At 31.9% G+C, this 20,747-nt stretch overlaps 2 non-coding genes across 2 annotated transcripts; both read left to right on the forward strand.

The window, feature by feature from the left end:
- The first annotated feature begins 15,202 nt into the window (after positions 1-15,202).
- Trnam-cau lies at positions 15,203-15,275 on the forward strand. Its single transcript has one exon. It is a non-coding gene; the product is annotated as a tRNA-Met (tRNA).
- A 4,628-nt stretch (positions 15,276-19,903) lies between these two features.
- Positions 19,904-19,976, forward strand: Trnaf-gaa. Its single transcript has one exon. It is a non-coding gene; the product is annotated as a tRNA-Phe (tRNA).
- The last annotated feature ends 771 nt before the right edge of the window (positions 19,977-20,747 follow it).

Raw genomic sequence — 20,747 nt, forward strand, 5'->3', positions numbered from 1 at the left:
CAAGTTCCTCCCCTCTGTGTCCCTGGAGTGCCGTAAAACTCTGCCGGACTGTCCGAGCGACCGCCGCCGGACAATTTGTCATATTCATATGTTAACGTGCCCGTCTTTTCTTGCAAAAAGCGGGTAACTTAATTTCGGTGGCCGCGGTCCGGTTATTCGATTTGGCGTCATTCAAATTTTACGTCTTGTTATGGTAATGTAGGTGTTGTCTCGCCTTCAGCGAATTCCCACCTCTGTTTAGTTCTGTAAATATTTGCATTTTTATGGAAATATATGCTTGGGCGTGTTTTGTATTGTTTGAGAAAGTTTTAAAAGGTTTACAAAGGTAATGGTTATCTGTCAAATCAAAATATATGTACCTGTAAAATAAAGACATATTCCTATAATAAGTACAATTATCACTACAAAAAAAAAACGAGGAGAAGTACGTAAAATGTTTTAAAAAGTATATAACAAAAATGTACTGCATTTTGGTATGGACATAGACAACGGCAGCCGCACCGGCCAATACCAATAAGCCGTGGTAATTGATGACTCGCCCGATTTCCTGGGTCCACTCGTTTTTCATTTGTTTTACGACGGCTGAGACCTCTATTGACATTATAGCGCTATCATACAACTCGTAGTAGACATGTATGTGAACATATTTTTGTTGCATAGAATTCAACGGTTGAAACATCAGCAATTTTCTATACCTATATTATGTAATGGTTTCTTTCCAAACATAATATATTTATGTTTTAAACTTATGTTTTTTAACATATGAAGCAGAGCTTTCTATGCTTTGTAATATTTTTTCTTCTTCTTATTCTTTTTTACTTCTTTAGTTCTAATTGTGATTGAAAATTTATTTTATAATAAATATTTCTACTGCAATCTAATTAATTTTATATTCAAATGATATGCAATCTAACAATCTGAACACGGGGACGCAGCAGGAACCACTCTAAAGCTCATAAACATAACTAAATACAACTCATTATAATACTAAGGAGACATTTTAGGGATGTACCGTATACTTTTTGATAGTTATTTTTATAACACTTTTATTACTTAAAGTTTAATCTTACTTAAAATTATAAATGCGAATGTTTAGGGTATCTCTAGAACAGCTGCATGGATCTCGTTGAAATTTGGTATATATGTAATATGTACATAGGCTACGTCGCGGCCGACAGCTAGGATATAAATATAATACATCTTACTTCTACTTAGTTCAAAAGTCGACTGAAAGAAAATGTTCACCTTAAGACAAAATGGGTTTTTTTTATGTAACGTTATATTCAAATTTATAAAATTATTAAGAAACTTGTTTACGCATACTTTGCTGCTTAAGAAAAAAAATCTTAAAAACATCGATATTTCCAGCATCACTAATTGTTTCAAATGTGATCCTGCTCCGTCATTTAAACATCGGCGGTAAAGTAAACAGAATTTTTGTCACTATGTCCAATGAAATTAACTACAGTTGACTCGATGGCACTAACTTATGACACGGCGACACGCGACCGTGTCACAGTAATGACAGAATAATAAATTATGTTGTAATAACTTATTATAATGCAGACCGAACCTTATGATAGTCGGAGTTTAACTAATGGATGTTGAGTAAGTGCCCTTAATTAGCAAATTTAGTAAATTAAAAAGCGACCATTTTTTAGTTGAAGTGCGTACCAAAGGGTTATAGTATTAATCACGAAGTGGGTTAGTTGTGAGGCGTATATTCTTCTATGGTTATTGTTTACGGTTTAAAAGGTACTTAATACAAAAAACTATAGTAGGAATTGTGAAAGAAGTAAAATAAACTATGACACGTTTATTTAAATCCACTACAATTTAATAAAAATTATTTAGCTAAAATTTAAATAAATGACGTTGTAAAAAATATTGCTTTATTAATAATTATGAATTTATTAAAACTAATTGAATGCGCCTCAGTTTATCATCTTCGTTAAAAAAAACCATGTGTTTTGTTATTGATCTTTGTTAATTATATTATTTTACCCTACCTTAAATACTCCGATGATACCATCCAAGTATTTAAAGCGTTATAAATTCAATAGTTTATTCTTAGTTTAGTAAACAAATGGGCACTGTATCTGTCTACTTAATATGCACCCTCAGGGAGGCGCTGATACTATAAAATAGTTAATTTTTAATTACATTTTTATTACCGACTCGCGTCCCATTCAATTACCAAAAGAAATATTACGTAATATCTTTATTAATTAAAACATTAGAGAAATATGTAAATATTCATCTTTTACTTTCAATTTAATCCATATGCAACAAGAAACTTGTAAGAATGTCATACGATTGCTATTTTACCATTGTAACATATAACTTCATTTGTAACTAAACAAGCTGAAAAGCTGACATCAATTAGCAACATGTCAAAAGTAGTTAATTGAAGAGAAAGAAGAGTTTATTTAACAGCTATTAAGTAAGCCCGATTAACCTCAATATAAACAGATGAAACTGGGGATTGCCACTGACCAAAAACCTGTAAAAAATATATTGCCATTCAAATTTATAATTTATTTAAACGGAGATTTATTTAAATTATTAAAACGGAGGTAATAATTTTTCTTTTTGCATCCATTTTGGCGGTTTGAAGTAAAAACTTGTTTTACCCTATTCTAGGTCGAGATGTCACGAACAAAAAACCCTTTGAAATTCGAGTCGCGGTGGTGGCTTACGATGGAAATCTGAATTCCCCGCGCTTTTACCCGATACGCATACGATATGTGTTATCTGCTAATGCCACATGGGATTAGCAGTAGTGCTTTTTGTTCAAAGGCACCTGCTTTTGTAGAAATAGAATATGTTTTCGTTACTTCCTTTGACATGAATCGATTTACTTCTCTTCTCCGTTCTCGTCTATCTTTCAACGTAGCCATCATGTAAATCAATTTTGTCAACCACTATGCATTATCCTTATTTTATAGTTACCGAATAATAATTGGAAAACAAACTATCAATTTTATATTAAGTCACTCAGTCAAACTGCTTTAAAATATTTTTACTAAAATAAAACTATCAAAAAAAAAAGTATATAATTGCGTTACCGAAATTGTTTTCATTGCTGAAACATATTGGTGTTTTTGGTCAAGTGTCTTGGCAGTGGGAATAACAGGTAAGGTTAATTTATAACAAAATAATATGCCAAAAGTTATCATTATTACTGATATGTTATAATCTGGATTTAAATATTTGAACCTTTAAAGTTCATTCCATATAACGGGTCCGAAAAAAGCGCCTGTAAACATTATACAGTTAGAAAACAACATACAAATGCACTTGAAACATTTTTCCATTTATCAGTCAATAAATATGATAAAAAGTATTATTGGGGTGAGAATGTGTCCGCGGGGACTCGCCGCGCCGGCTTATTGTTTTTATTTCATCTTTTATACCCGCGTAAAGGTAAACGGATATATTTTATTGAAATGACCTCTGATCAAGATTTATATCATTTGCTACGAGACAAGTATTTTTAACATACTTTTTTCCTCACAAAATTTTATTTTTATCATTTTACTTAAATTTTCGTTTTGCACTTAGTAAGAGTAGAAAATAACAGAAAAAAATATATTACGGAAAAATGTCACTAAAAACATCACGACCCTTACCAATTTCCCGAATTCATCCGATTTCGCCTTGCTAATAGCGATCGAGCTAATTTTTCATGTACACAAAGCGCCCCCATTGTCGCCAATAGTGCGGCAATAACAACGGTCCCAGAACCATCGCGTCCTTATTTACTTATTGTAAACTCACATGACAGGTGCCTTAATGGGCGAAATAACGCGCCGGGAGCGGCCTGCTACTGCTCACATAGATTAAACATAACAGAACAGTCACTAGTGAAATTATAGTTGTATAATATTGATGAAGTCACTAATACCTACTTGATTGTACACATTTTCACTAGATTGCATTACTAGTGAACTTTGATAGAACGACATTCGTAGTTTTTCATGTTTTGAGTTAAACCGAGACCAGATATTAAGATGAACTAGGAACCTCAAAAATTTAACATACTTAATTTGTTAACCTGGCACTTGAAATTTTTTTTTTTCAGCGTTACATATTGAATAATAAAGTTTTAATTTGCTTTAAATCTACTGATAATACTATGAATGACATTTTAACCTATTTCTCAAGTCTTTATAAACGTTTATGATTAATCTATGACGTGAACGTTGAACGCAGACCTCCGGGGAAATCGACTGTTGCTCGCTAGTTACGGGTGCCACGGCGCGCGGCCGCGCCTGTCTACCCCTAATTAATTAATTATCGATTTCATTTATATTCCTTCATAATTATAACTATTTTGTAATGTCCTTTGAGACATATTAAATATTTAATAAACTTTTCTATAAATCTTTCTAAACTAGACTTAACTAAATACCTTTAGCTAATTTCTTACCACAAATCTTTGCTGCTTTTATATCCATTCCATGAATATGATTTATTTTTCTTACAATATTTTTTACAATATATAAAAAAGCTTTTTGTTTCGTAACGTAGAGAGTTGTTAGTAAAATCATGGCATAATTCTTACTTCTTTCCTCATTTATATAAGTCATTTACATCCAAGACTATTCTTGTGTTTTAAACAAAATAATAGTTGATTTTCCCGCAGTTAAACGTAAGAAGGTGGTAATGCTAGACGTTAGCTCTCAGTAACATCTCTAAAGTGGCAGACATCGTCTGGCTCAGATAATGGAGCATGAACTCCCGGCCCTGTCTAGCGACGTAACCTCGCTGCAAGCACTAGAATATGTCGCTTAACCTATTTGCATACATATATTTCACGGTTTAAGGCATTGATAACAGGATCTCAGTGTTTAAATTATTCTTGTTTGTCTTCTCATTAAAGGTATCTTATTAATATTTAATCATAGTACGATTTTCCCATTAAAAAAAATACAGTTTAAAGCTTTATCAAATATACGACGTACGAAATAAACAAATTAAGCTCCGATATTTCGATTGAATAATTGAACCGATTTGAAGAATTTTTCGCATTCGAGAAGCTACGCCATCCCCGGGTGATAAATGCTGTACTTATTACTAGATTTTATTTTTTAATTCAGCGCGAACGAAGTCGCGGGCGACTGCATGTATTTTATAATTATACCACATTTCGTGGAAACAGAAACAGTAGTGCTACGCTACTTCTACATTTATGCTCTACTATTCTACTTAAGCGCTTCTGCTACGGTACTGCTACGCGAATGGTTTTATTTCTATGTTTATGACGAAAATATATACGATACAAGACGGTGCCTTCATATACATCCAGAATTTCACAAAAAATATCTTGAATCAGCCAGAATTTTCGCTACAGGGAGATGTAGAAATTCAAAATGTAATTCTCACATTAACAGCGAGTCGTGCGAGGAGGCAATAAACGCGGCGATGGCGTTGGCAATATAAACATCGGCAACGTAACGACGGACCGAATGCGCCCTGACGCTGGCCAAATTGTAAATAGTGCCGGCCCCCGTTTAGTTTGCAATATTTGTGCGGTTACGTGTAAATGGAAAAAGGAGATAGTCATAGATGAGTACAGAAACAGAGACTATGTTATCTCTATCATTTTATTTAGATCATAAGAAAATCAAAACTTCGGCTTATATCTTAGAATAATTGAACAGCCCAGTTGTTAAAATGTATTTCGTATCTTGATTACGTTGTAGTTTTTGCTTGTAAGTAGATAATAATCAATATTTTCTGTACTTTTTTTAATTTTGAAACAATTTCTATCCTTTTAAGAGAACGAATTGGTGTTTTCAGGTTATCTACTTTATATTTTTTACATATTAAGCTTTTTAGCCACTATCGAGTAAAAGAATATTCTGGAAACTCTCTATCGTTAGGTTAGTCTGTGCATAAAGGGTGTAGGGAAGGATATCGAAAACGCTGATGTGTGTAAGTCGACGGGAATTAGACGTTACGACGGCTGGGAATTGGCCGAGACGAGGCGGTACGGCACGCTGTGTGGCTATGTTAGTTTCTGTGGAAGGATTAGTGCCAATTCATTGTCCATTAACGGTTTTAATTCTCTACGTAAAGTCAAGAAACTTTAATTATCGAGTTATAGACCATAAAATTACCAGTTATTTTAGTTTGTCCAAAACTAAATATGGAGTATTTCGCCATTTACAAAATGATTGTAGTGAAAGTTATACATCAAAGTACATGAAACAAAACATTATTTTTAATGCGGTATCTGTCAATTTTACCTCTATCTTAGTTAAGACTAAATTCAAAAATCATCATCAACCTGCCCTTATCTCTATGGAGGGCCGGCACAGTATGTACTACTCCTCCATACATCTCTATCAGCCGTCATATCTGAATTCACACATTAATTACGCATATTTCACACAATCAATCCATACTTTTTTTGGTCTTTCTCTACCTTTATAGCCAAAAATTTAAATTAAAAAATGTCAAATATTTAAAATATGAAAATGCATATTCAAACTAATTGCAATAATTTGTGCCTATCCTACAAAATCAAATTCGTTAGTAAATTTTAGTAAATGAAGCTCGATACACACTGAGTCGACCGTCACGTATGCGTCTAATCCACGTCACGCGCGAACGGTTCAAGCTTGACGCGTTTAATTGGACATGCGACAGTGCGTAACTAGCTTTAACTCGATCATACGCCTGTTTACATGTGGTACAGTTTGAATAGTTTTAACTCATATTACAGTACAATAATATAGGTAAAGCCTACAGTAAAACAATTACTCTATTTTATTTTTACAATAGTTCTTAGCAAGGACAATCAATATTAAATGTCCACAGTAAGACAAGAAATAGTAGAGATAGTAAACTTTTATATTCATCTATGTATAAATCTTCAATTTAATATATGTTTAATTAGTTATTCATTGTTTCTGTTTGTCTCCTAAATACTGAAATAACTTTCAAATAAAAGACAAGTAAATTTCAGACGTTGGAAACCATTATGCAGGGATATCACGTAGGCAATAATCACTCGGCGGATTAAACGTGTGCTCACCACGTATTAACAATTACATACGTTCCTCTAATTGTTAAGTATGTGTGAACTCACCCTAACTGTACTTTACTTGAATCCACTAAAATTTTAGTTTAAAAGTTTTTCTTTTAAATATAATTAAGTGTTATTATAATACTTGGGCTCTGCGTTTCGTTAAGAGAAAGCGAATAGGCGGTTCTATGATAGTAATTTCAGTGTTTTAAAATAATAGAGCTAAACTTATTCTGATAATTAACAGCTTAATTGTATATGTCTATTACAGTTTAGTCTCCCTCGGTTTTGAGTTAGCTCTAAAATAGCGAAATCTGGTTACACCAATTACGCAACGATTGCTGCGTGAAATATTTAACACTAGGGTTAGGTTTAGTATTCCCGATTTATCTAAACTAATCTATACTGTTATAGAGAAGAATTTTTTTTATTGTTTGTATTGAATAGGCTCCGAAACTGATGAACCCATTTAAAAATTTCTTTCACTGTTATGAAGATACATCATAACCGGTTGAAATAAGCTATTTTATTACTAGTTTTTTTTTAAATACCGTGCGGGCAAAATCGAGAAATTCCTATTCTGAGATATTTTAACACATTCCGTGCTACTTCGATTTTTGTATAGAGATAAAATAGAACTAGGCAAATCGATGGTATTGAACGTAGAAACATTTATTTTTGTCATTTGTTCAAAAAGCAGTTTACTGGTGTTAAGAAGATTCTATATCGAGTCCGTGATCTTTTTAAATAATTATAAAAGTTAAACAGCAACTAAAATAATATTTTCGACATATATACATATATAAATCGACAATATTTTCTGTATATAACAAATTGGTCAGTACAACTTCTTAGGCTATATATCCCAAATATAATAGGATTAAAAATAACAATACCCCTTGTATTCGTAGGCAAAGATTAAGTTGTTGAAATTAGGTACAATAACTTTAATATACGAGTTAAAAAACGACCAATACAAGATGTAATTTTGACATCTTGTATTGGTCGTTTTTTAACTCGTCATATTACATAACTATGTAATAATGCCGTACCACTTTTTTAAAATTAAAAAGATTTTAATGATTCTCTAATATCTACAAAGATTCGTTGTGGTTTCTAATTAATCTCAAACACAATAAGAGATCTCGAAGAAAATAAAAGTAGAAATTCTTCCCGTTTTTCAGGTGAACGTAGGCCAATAATCGCTTATTATCTTATTATCAGGATGTTTTCAAAAAATAATAAAGGTAAAGTAATTGTCACGTCTATTCAAAATATTCTTTGCCATTTCCTAAATCGCTGGGGTACAGTCCGCGAGGCGCGAGTAATTAACGCGTTGAGAAATAATTCACGGACCGACAAAACGAGAATTTTAAAACACAAATGAAATAATACCTCAGATTGATGACGCGAACGCCTCGCGCCTCTTTTTTTCCGCTGCCATTTTTTTCGCATCGGATTTTTAATTACATTTTATGGCCCCGCGATTCGCAATTTACTGGATTAACTTCGTTTCAATGGGATTGAACAATTTTAAAATTAATTACGCTATTTTCTAATCGAAATGTATTACATTCTAATTGTGATTTTGACAAAAACATATTATATTTATTACATTCCTTAGTATTTTTGTGTACCTACTCATAAAAGCAGTTTCACATTACAAAAAAAAAACAGACTAAATTAATTCTACACATTTTACCCTAACGACAATTTTATGAAAACAAACATACATTAGAAACTTTCAGTAGAGGACATTACGGAGATAACTTTTCAAACACGCTATAAGCATCTGTTTGTAGACGTGTATCGTAGTACGTTTTAAAATGATATGCGTTTCATTTATAAACACGGAGAGACGCGGACGAGCCGGCAAACAGTCTCCCTTAGGAGTAAAACTTTTCGTCCACCTAGCGACAATATTTGAAAGTTATTTCACCGTTCACAACCCTCATAGGCGCCGTTAAAATTTTCCCTACCACCTTATTCATAATACACATGTTCTACCTGTCCCTTTCACTTTCATATATAACCTAAAGAGTAAAAAGGAGATAGAAATATTTACAAACTGACATCTCTGAATTAACGGTGGTCGGCTCATGATAATTTACATATTTAGGTGAAATTAACCTCGAGCGTTAAATTGTATTATGAATATTAATAGCGTGTGCGAGTTATACGTTATATTATGGTGCTGTGTAGCGCCAACTTTATGGGCCAGATTTTGGTACGAAATTATTATGGTCTTAGGAACTGCCAATTTATATTTTACAGCCCGTATTCAAATTAATTTTACAAAATATTGATGTTTACAACATTATAAAACAGCACATTAATAAAAAAACGCATGATTTAATAGTATACATATTGAAACGTATAGTATAATAATAAATTGGATATTACAACGACATAATAGTTCAAATTACAGTTTTCCTTATTTATTTCTAACGCTTGCTGTACTATGTGTATAGCTATTCAAATTACTTTACGAGTATTTTTATAAATTTAAGAAAATAAATAGCACAGAACTTGGCTACTCTTAAAAAGTAAGGCTGGGAAATCTGTCTTTCAGAAAATTTGAAACACTCTCAAGGTTTATTTGGTTATCTAATAAAATATTACGAGCTTTGACAAGTGCCTTGGAGCTGTCCCCTTGTGGCCTCCGATGCTTACCTTTTTTCGGTTATAGCCACGTAAGCACGGAATTCAACTTTAGCCACGGGACATTGTTAACTTTTGACGGGAAATTTTTTCATAAAAATCTTGAGGATTTTGCGATTTTTTTAAGGTAATGGTTGCTCGTCGAACTTCTTTCATTATAATAAAACTCAATATTGCTAGCGAAATAATCAAGTGTTTTAAAAAAACACGTTTAAGAGGATTACATATGTATATGTAGTACCTACTTAATATTATTGTGGATTTCCATTGTTGAAAAATTATGAAAACTTGTTGTCACCTTTATCATCCTTTCTGCAAAAAACGAAAATCACAGTATTTTGTTATTGTATGCGTTTGTAGTGAATATTGGAAAACTCGTGGTCAGATAGATTTGTCGTCAAGCACTTTATTCTTCATATTAAAAAATATATAGCGTCACGTATTATAAATAACCTTGTAGTCAAACGAAAGAATAAGAAATGTAAAAAAAATCTTGTACTACGAGAATATCATATCACATATTTAATTAAGAAAATTTTGAAGCTTTTTTTATTAAATAATTCATTGGTCCAAAGTGAATTTCTTATTGCAAAGTATAATTTGGAGGGCGGTAAAAATGTGAGGGGATTTAAATTTAATTTTGTAGCCGGAACGACGTGAAATATCCCCTGTGGCGTAGCTACCGGTCCAAATGTCGTAGAACAACATCTTTCTTAAGTCGAAGGTAAACGGAAAGTATAAAAATAGTAATTAAATTTACAATACTACTGAGACACATAACGTTTTGTTCCGAATTTCTGAAAAACTGTGCGCCATGTATTTTTTTTTATATTTTTTGCTAAAATATATGTAACTAAAATTTGTGAAGTCTAACTTTATTACTCAAAAGATATAGTTAGAATCTGTTCAGTTAATCACGTTCTTTAACCCTTTGACCGCCGGTGGTTGATAATACGGACATTAACATGGTTATGAAAGAGTATGTTTTACCCTTAAACATGTATCACCAAAACTGCTTCCGGTATAAGTACTTTATTATTTATTTATCAAGATCGCATTTTGGAAACCTACGCATAATCATATTACAATAATCAAAATTTATGGTAATGTCTAATAACAGAATGCGATAGAAATATGTTTCAACTAATATGTAATTGAAAGACTGTTTAAGATTTTTATGGTTAGGACCTAAATTTCACAGTATTTGTGTAAGTTTCATTAAATAGTAGTATTAGTATTATTACAGTAACCTTATTACCCTTATTACTTTCTGAACATGATCTGTAATTTAAATTTATTTATTGTACAGTTCATAAATGTGATATTCAAAATAAAAATATTAATATTAAGACAAACAAAACAGTGAAGGTCGTCCCCTAACGCGGGAGACTTGTACTTGGTAATTAACAGGGAATCCTGAGGGAAGAACCCGGGTCCGGCTAAAGCAATATATTATATTTCAGATGACACCCGCCACACTGCCACGACCCTTGTTTTGAAGGATGATAATCTCAACTTCTCTCATATGCGCAAAAGTCACAAGCAAATTATCATTTGTAATATAGAGAAAAATAATAAATTCAATTCAAGACTGTAAAGTAACATTTCATATTAGCGTTTCTGGTATTATTATTTTTTTACTTTAATTAAAAATTTGCAGGGTAATGTTGGTTGAAAATGTATACAAGCACTGTTAAGTTGTTTCACTTGCGTCTGTTACACAAAAATATATATCTACCCTGTTTTACAATCATCTTTATGTTTCTCACATAAAGTATCGCTATATTGTTCAGACAATCTGATCTTGATTTAATTTTCATAGTTTACGGCTAAGGAAGTTTTTACGATGAACGATACGGTACCTTTTATACGTAGCCGCCGCTACGCCGTAGACCGCGATTAATTCTTAAATGTTGAATGAGGCGTAAAGTCTTTGTTACGTCGTTTAGAAAATGTGAGATGGACTGAGGGACACTTGCAATTGTTATTAGCTTAAAGTTATTAATCCAGTTTATTCTTAAGACAATTAACCTTTAATAGATTATGTATTGTATTCCACGAAAACCATCATTTATTTTTGTAACTATGGTTGGTTAAAACTTAGTTAGATTGTTTTATTGTTTGTCTCCTACCAAAAATAATTATGACAATTACATGGTGATTATCTAAGTTTTATAACATTTATTCGTAGTTGATGTTAGAACGTGAGAATTCATATTATTATATTATATAACAATTTAGACTACATAAAGCAATGCATAAATAAATAAGCAACAGTAAATAATACAGATATACGTACGTATTTTGTTTTCGTGTAGACAGTACTATATAAATCTTTATCCAGACATTTTTACAAGAGCTATCTCACCCCTATTGTGCACATAGAATTAGGAATTACGGAAGGATGGTGCGCAAAGAACATCTTGTTAAAATTTTACATCTTACAAATACCTTCATATATAGAAATTTTGTCGACAATTCTTTTTTTAATTTTTTATCCTTACAACACACATTGATAACCTTAAACATAAACAAATATATATAATTTCTGTATTGATGTCATCGCAATTTTAGAGCAAACGTATAAAATAGTCCATATTTTAGACGAAATTAATCACCTAATGCCAAACATAAATCTATGTAACTTTTTCAAAAGAAGTTGTAGCTGGTTACATGTTTGTCTTCAGTAACATAATTGAATATGAACAATCATATTACATTTAGTTTGTATCTTACATTGTTAGTCTTCAAGTCTAGTATTATACATAATTGTTAGCTAACCTTATATTAAAGGAAATGAGGCTATCTTTTATTTGCTGACTGTACCGTCGCCGCCGCCCTGTTCATCTGTGCGTCGGTAACTAGTGTTTTTCACACAAGTTTTATGCGCTATTATTTGTTACGAGATATAAAAGTAATCCTGTCCGAGTTTATAGCGAGGCTCGGCCGGGCCAATCCCGCGGACATAAACCTTCCACCGACCCCTTTATGTTGTGTTCTAAGGTAAAATCTGTACTTATGTATTGTTCATTCATATAACGAAAGGTAATGATTATTTTAATATGATACACTCCCATTAAAATTTGTTTTATTTAAACGTATAATACACTTTTTCCTTTCACTAATATTAGATATACTCAACAACTTACGTTAAACGACGGAGGGGTTTAAGGATCATATACCGGTTAAGTCACTAGTAACACTCACAAATTCACTATCCCGATTATTGAGATATAATTTAGAGTCAATCTTTAAATATTGAGTTTTTATTTCGTCGTAGAGTATTTAATTACCATTGGACAGTGTCATAGACCAATACCTAGATACTTTTACGTCAATATTTTACTCCTTTTCTCTTATTTTCATTAAAAACTGTGACAAAAATATGTATTTTACAGATGTTTCGGCAGTGGAAATGTACGGATATACCAGACGTACCTAGTTCACCCTCGTAGAGACGTATCCGTTATAACAAATGCATTACCCGAGACAATCCAAAAACCATTTCGCGACATAAATAAAAAGCGTCTCTTGCGCCCCATACCTTTCAATTTCTACATAGTCACAACAATATTCCCGGGTCTATACTAAACAACTGTCATTTTATTTTATCACCCGGTTTTCGCGTAAACTCACTCGCTGACAATAAATTTTAATGTTCACGACGAAGTATGCTGGAAGTAGGAACCTTTCCGAAGCATTATTTAAAATATTTGAATTTCTGAAAAAACATTATGAGTACATTTTTACTTTAAGATAATCGTCACTATCATTATATTATTATGAAAGACTATCTGACGTCCGCGACTCCGTCCGCGCGGACTAAACAAATCTTCGTAGCCTACGTGTTCTTCCAGACTATGTTCTAAATTTATATCAAATTTCAACGAGATCATCCATCCATCTGAAAATTCGCATTTATAATATTAGTAAAACTATACAGTATTAAGAATTGTAAAAGGTTTTCGTACACCTTCTCTAATGATTTCTTTAATAATAGACAATAGAGGCTCATATTATAAATTGTGTAATTATTAAAAAGAAACTTAAACAAACGCTAGTAGGGAAACATTCTTGCTTCGGAGAAGTTAGCAAAAAATTCCTTCAGGGAGTCTATAAAATTATGCAAGCTTAAAGCTTTGTGCGATCGTAACCCATTGTAAAAGTGTCCTTTTAACAAATTCTTAAACTTTCAAACTTCGTCGTGTTTCAAATCTTGGATCGGTCTCCGGAGGTTTGCCTTAAAAAATTAAAACACAAAAGTCTTTAAAAAGTCAAGGGGGTCGGTCCCCCTTTTCACTGAGAGTAAACATTTTACCGTCACTTTAAAAGTGTGCGTTAAGAATTAAAAATCATCTTAAAAGCTAACCATTCGTTGATCGAACTAAGTAACTGATCTAAAAATATTTATGCATATCTACAAAATATTTTACGTTATTTTATAGACCTCGAGTTACGCTTTAAATTAAGTGTTTTGCAATACGTAGTAGAACGCCAACGAACGAGCAACGCCATCTAGCGGTGAAATATTTACAGCAACGGTATCCAACCAAAATAAATTTAGCATAAAATGAGGAAAAATCTATAGTGCGCACTATAACTTACTAAAATTTGAAATATATAATACTAAACCTTTTGAAATTGGACAAATCATTTAAACAACAAAAAACTTTAGATTGAACATCACCAGGTCAACAAGTATTTTAGTTAAAAATTTTAAAAATATAGAAACAGAAAACTCTAATGCTCAACCCTTAGCTTCGGATTATGTAGAGCCAACAACTCGCGGTTAATTCATGTCGAATTCATTAACTTTGTAAAGGTGCCTTAACTAGGTGTCTTGATAATTTAATCCTTGCAGGATTGCCCAATTAAAATGTTGCCAACGACTTTTTAAATATTCAAAGCAACGGAAGGGTTAAAACAAGCCCAAAAACGAGGTAAAATTTATCACTCCTGGGAGGATTTATGCGTACCTAATGACATTTTAGACATCGATTTGGAAAAGTTTGCTCGAAAAGTTTCACAGGCGCTTTAAGAGCTAACGGCTTTAAGTTGTCCAAATAAGTTACAGCAGTTGTTCAGTTACAAATATAAATTGTTTACACATTTAATTTAAGCATACATTAATAAAACTCTGTATTTTCTTTGATTTAGTCGTGGTTTTTATCGGTTTAAAATACATAAATAGAAGCACTAAGGTTGGTACAACTTTTGTAAATCATGGCTAAAACAGAGAATTTCTCTCTAAAGGAATACTTAAAAGGTTATTCTGGTAAATTATGGCTTATGACTTACGATACTTAGGACAAGCTAAAAGCAAGGACGTGTGAGCGTCTCGTACCTAATTTTAGCTTTGTTTTCCAGACACATGATATTATTTTTAGGAAAGTACTATAATATTATTTGCTTACCATTACTTCTAGGTTGTACTTGTACATGATAAAAAGAAATGTACTTGGCATGTTACACATACTTAAACTAATTATGGAACAAATAACGCAAGCCTCGGTAGCGCAGTAGGCAGCGCGTAAGTCTCATAATCTTAAGGTCGTGAGTTCGATCCTCACCCGGGGCATTTCGTTTTGCTGTTTGACATACTTTTGTATAATGTTGAGAATTAATTACTATTATTTTTGAAAAGTATTTGCTACTTCTTCATATATAATTTTATTTTCTTGCATCTGAAATTACACAATTGGAATTCTTATAACTTCTTAATCAAAATAAAAAAATTGTTAAAGATACAAAAGACAATAGTACAAAATGTAAGTAATACACATAATTCTACATTTCTAATGTATGAGGTAAAAATTACTACAATAATTTTTGCTAATTACAATGTCTAAATCATACTTTATGTAAAATCTCAAATTAAAACTAACTGTAGTGACATCTATGTCATTATTAGGGGAGTCTCGTCACTATTATAACAGCGCCATCTGTATTAAAACCCCGAATTATAACAGTTCCAACCACATCGTGGTCGTGGTAAAAAACCGAATGTTAGATTTCTAGTTTTCATATTAACCAAAAGATGGTGTTAAAGTTATTTGATATGAAATTAATTTAAGATTTTACTACCGAAACACCCGAATAAAAACGTAACTGTTTCCTTTTTTTTTTCAAATAGTTTAAGAGATACGATAAATTTTTTATATATGAGTATTAGGCGGCACTAGCATAACTACCCTAACCGACGTACTCAGATGCAATGCGTTTCCCTGCAATTAGGAAGCCAAGACGCCGGGTGTATTTTTAAGTTTTACGGTAAGTCCTTATAAAAATTGTTATTTTTTGCAATTCAGTAACGTTGCATTCGTTAAATAGTCGGTCAGTAAGGGGCAAGTTGACAGTTACGTAGCAAAGCAACAAAACAGCCTCCTGCCACTTTGATGGAGCATTGTTTTCGAATTCCTTCACGCCTTGAGCCGACGCGGGTTAAGGCCACCGTCGCAAGCCTTCGCATGACTTATTGCCAGACGCTAGTTTTGTTTTTCTCTTATACGACTGCTTTCTTATAATTGCAAATGAAATAAAGGGGGCGCTTTCAGCATAAAAAAAATAAAAAAGCAGAAACACTAGTGAAAAAATTTAAAAGAAATTCACGCTTTTAATAAATTAAATGTTGATGGTTAAAATACTATTAATAATTAACGAACTTTAATTTACTGTGAATTTTGGTATCAATCAAAATAATAATTAAAAAATAAATTTTGATGCCAGTGCCGGTTCTTAACCAGTAAAAGTGACTGTGCACCCTTAAAATTGCCCAATTATACCCCTTTTAACCCACGCCGCGCCGCCCCAATGCGCTATTACTGTAGATTTATATCAGGTCATTAGGACCATTGATTAGTAATGGACACGGATGCCATTTTGACCAACACGTGACTTGTATATATCATCTGTTAACTGATGAAGAATTTAAAATAGACTTAAGCTAATTATATAATACGATTGACGCTATCATTTTTATATTGAAAGAAACTAAATTATTATTTTGTGTAGAAATGTTTTGTCTCACTCTGGCTAGCTATAAGATAGTTAAGTTAAATCTATACATTTTAATTAAATTAGAAAATTTAGATGTATTTCGAAAATTAAAAAAATTAGAAAAATCGTATTTCGTACACGTGATGTACATAAGTAAAATAAAATATTGACTATTAAATACAATACAATAATAACTAAACTAAACTAACTACTATACCTAAATTAATTATGATTTTTTCAAGATCATAGACGGAAAAGTTAACTCGTTGATAATATACAAAAAAGATTAAAAAACTTACATCACATTTACAACATCTTATGTAATCAACAATTAGCAGTTAAACAATTGTTACCCTTATAGAAAATAAAGAACATATAAAAAGAAGGTAAATAATGATAACTACACCCTTGTAGGTGTAATTCTCAAAAAGTACTAATTTCTTATTATCTGTTACTTTTATATTCAGTATGTATCTACTACCGTTACCATTGATTTTAAAATTTTGTTGATTGAATACGATATCGACTTTATATTAAATCTTTTATAATGTTCTCGGGAGTACCTTCAGTGTAGGTAAATTGTGATGCATCGATATTAAGCTGTTATTATTCAGACATTTACACTAAAGATGCCGCCTAAGATAAATGTGTTATGGACAACAAATCCTTAGACGCATCTTATTTTGCAAAACGTCAAGAGAAATAAAAAAAGTCTTCACTTATAATTCTAACTCATACAAAAAATTTTAAACATAAAAATTAGTTTTCAAAACAATACGCTCACCCTTTTTACTACGACCACTTTTATTGCCGAATCAATTGTAGTAAAGTACCTTTGATTACTATTTTATCAAAGATAATAAGAGGGATGACATATTTTTTTTATATTTACACCGCCATTAAAAACCCACGGTAGCAATTTCTTTGTTTTCATTCGGCCCATTTTCTGCCCCATTCATACTAAAAGTGAAAGAAGATTTTAAATATATTTGTTGATCTACTCTATGTACGGCCCTGTCCTTCGCAAGCTGCTCTAAATTGAGTTATCAAGTCTGGTGAAATTCATTGTCTTTAAAGCTTTGCTGGATCTTTTTGTGCCGATACGTGTTTAATAGTCAATTAATGCGGCTACCTGCGGCGCTTTTTATCCAGAATCGATCGCAACCTGACCAGTCACTGCTCCTTTAACTGACCCAACAATCGCCTCATTCGGACCCTTTGCGCGCATTTAAAAATAGACAACTCGTGAAAACATTCGGAACATGAAACAAAATATGAAGAAGTGATTAACGAATTACACCTAATGATGATTTTGCCTTTGAAAATTATATTATTTATTATTAAATAATTTTTAGACCGATATTAAACTACCTTAATACAATATTCTAATGCAAAGAGAATTAAAAACTAAAAAGGTCGAAAAATATTATCTCTAATGAAAAGTTTGGAATCAGATGCATTTTCACAACTTGAAATATTTCTTTAACACTAGTAGATGTCAAAAATAATCGTAAATTAAAAAAAATGTAAATCTTCCAACATATTTAACTCTTAAATCAAAATAATGTTCGTATGTATATGATATAAAACTTTGATATGTATTACCAAAAAGAAAACTTTATAATTCGACAGGCGCCTCCAAATTAGAGGGCGTGGCGTAGTTAGATGGGTAATGGGCCGATTAGTCCGTTACCCCGGTGATCGACTGATGAAAATCTATTCTTAATAAGGAGGAACGAGAAATACCACTCTTTTAGTAAACTTTTGTACTCTACAGTACGAATACTCATAGTCAAATTAAATAATATATAAGATGTTAAAATATTATTTCGAACAGCAGACTAAAAAATAACTTTCGGGATTTTTCTCCAAATAACGCTTTGAACACTCAGATTTTACTATTTCGTATTTAATTTATAAATGTTACATCGCAGGTTGCTAATAAGATGGACGAAAACAGTTTTTTTAATATGTCTAAATTAACTTATTTAGTAATAACTAGCGACCCGCCCCGGCTTCGCACGGGTGCAATGCAAAATATACCTACTACAGAATAAATGCACAATTTATTTAAGGTACTTAAATGGATAAGGATTAATGCTGTATTGTTTAAAATCACTTCGTAAAAGAATAAAAATGGTTATGCTGGGTTATCCCTAAGAGATAGACATATACCATCGCGGACTTTTTTGTTGAACTTTTTAAGGTGAACTGTACTGTAGTACATTATTTTGGTCTATCTCGTAGGGTTCAGCCAGCGTTTGCAATATAAGCGCAAAAAAACGTGCTTATTTACGACATCACATTAGAAAACTTTAAATTTATCAGTGTTTCTCTACTATATTATGCATTTATTATACATACAAACCTTCCTTAAGAATCACTCTATCTATTAAAAAAAACCGCGTCAAAATCCGTTGCGTAGTTTTAAAGATCTAAGCATACATACGGACATACAGCGAAAGCGACTTTGTTTTATACTATGTATTGATATATTTCCGTAATTTGTGAGTTTTGCTTCTTAGAACAATATTTAAGTAGTTACGACAAACGTGAAATAGCATTCCCCGAAACGATGATAACATTTTATGGGTTGAACAAATTGAGCGTAACAGAAATGCGTGGCTAAATTAAAGGTAGCATTGGCCGGGTGGCGGTCTTTTATGGCCGACTTGTGTGTTCCTCGGGACCCGATTGTTTTTTCTAACGCATCGAATCGAATCAGTTATTAGCTCGACGTCGAATCTCTTAGCGTTCGATTATCCAACATTTTACGGTATTTTCTGTTGTAAAGTTAACTTGGATTAAATAAGGAATTTTATCGATCTTTCTTCCGCTGGATTATCTTACTTGTACCTACTATTTTTAGTACATATCTAAATATTTTTGTTAAAAAGAATGTAAAGGAATGCTGTACAAAATTATTAGATTTCATATATATTTATTTTTGAACTATACCAGAATACGATAATTTCGAAGTAATAATGAAGTTATTATCTATTTTACTGTAACTAACTAAAAATAGTTAAAAACAAAAAATATTCTGCTAATATCCATGTTTGCGATTTAAGAGAAAGTAATCTTTACGTCTCTCCTTGGTCTTTAAAATAATCATCAACGTATTCGGCATTTATAAAATCAAATTATGGCAAAATATCAAATAAGATAAGCATTTTTTTATATTTCTATTATTTTATTTAATGCTTATAAGCCGAAATAGCTCAGTTGGGAGAGCGTTAGACTGAAGATCTAAAGGTCCCCGGTTCAATCCCGGGTTTCGGCAATATGCTTTTTTGTTACTTTCCTAGCTTCTTTTAATTAAAAAAAAACATTTTCAATATTTTCTCTTCTATATATCAAATTAATATAAAAAATAGTTCCAAAAAAATTAAACGTCGTTTTATTTTTTTCAAACAAAATAAACAAAATTTAGATGTACTAAATTTAAGATCTATCTATCAACGGGAATTGGGACTTATTTCAATTATTACATTTGATCCAAATAAATATAGCTAGTGAAATAAAACTGTTTCAAAACACTTCTTTCACGTGAAAATGATGGGTAAGTGCAAAACTAAAATTTAAGCCAAATGTAACATTTAAATATAACGAAACAAAGAGCCGTTTAATTTTATTGTACGAAGTTAAGAATCTCTGCAATGGAATTATCTACATACAAATAAATAAAATAAAACAGAGATTTACTCACGTTCTCAAAGGCCGGCAATGAATCTGCAGTTCCACTGATGTTGCGGATGCCCATGTGCTTCGATGATCACCACGATGTTCCCGCCGATTGTTTTCCCCCTGTCTTATAAAAAAAAGTATCAGTAAAGACAATCGATATTTAAACATTAACATCTTGTTTACTGGTTATAAAAGGAACAAACCAAAGTAAAGATTACTGCAAAGATAATACAAACAAGTGTTACTTTTTCAAAGTGACTTTATGAGTTACCTAGACTAATTACAAAACGAGCGGCGTACACAACTTGCCTATACCACCGTTCACAACCGCTGTCTACTTCAGTTAAAACATTCAATTTGTACATAT

The sequence above is a fragment of the Papilio machaon genome, chromosome 11 (genome assembly GCF_912999745.1).
Source record: "Papilio machaon chromosome 11, ilPapMach1.1, whole genome shotgun sequence".
In the NCBI taxonomy this organism is placed as follows: domain Eukaryota; kingdom Metazoa; phylum Arthropoda; class Insecta; order Lepidoptera; family Papilionidae; genus Papilio; species Papilio machaon.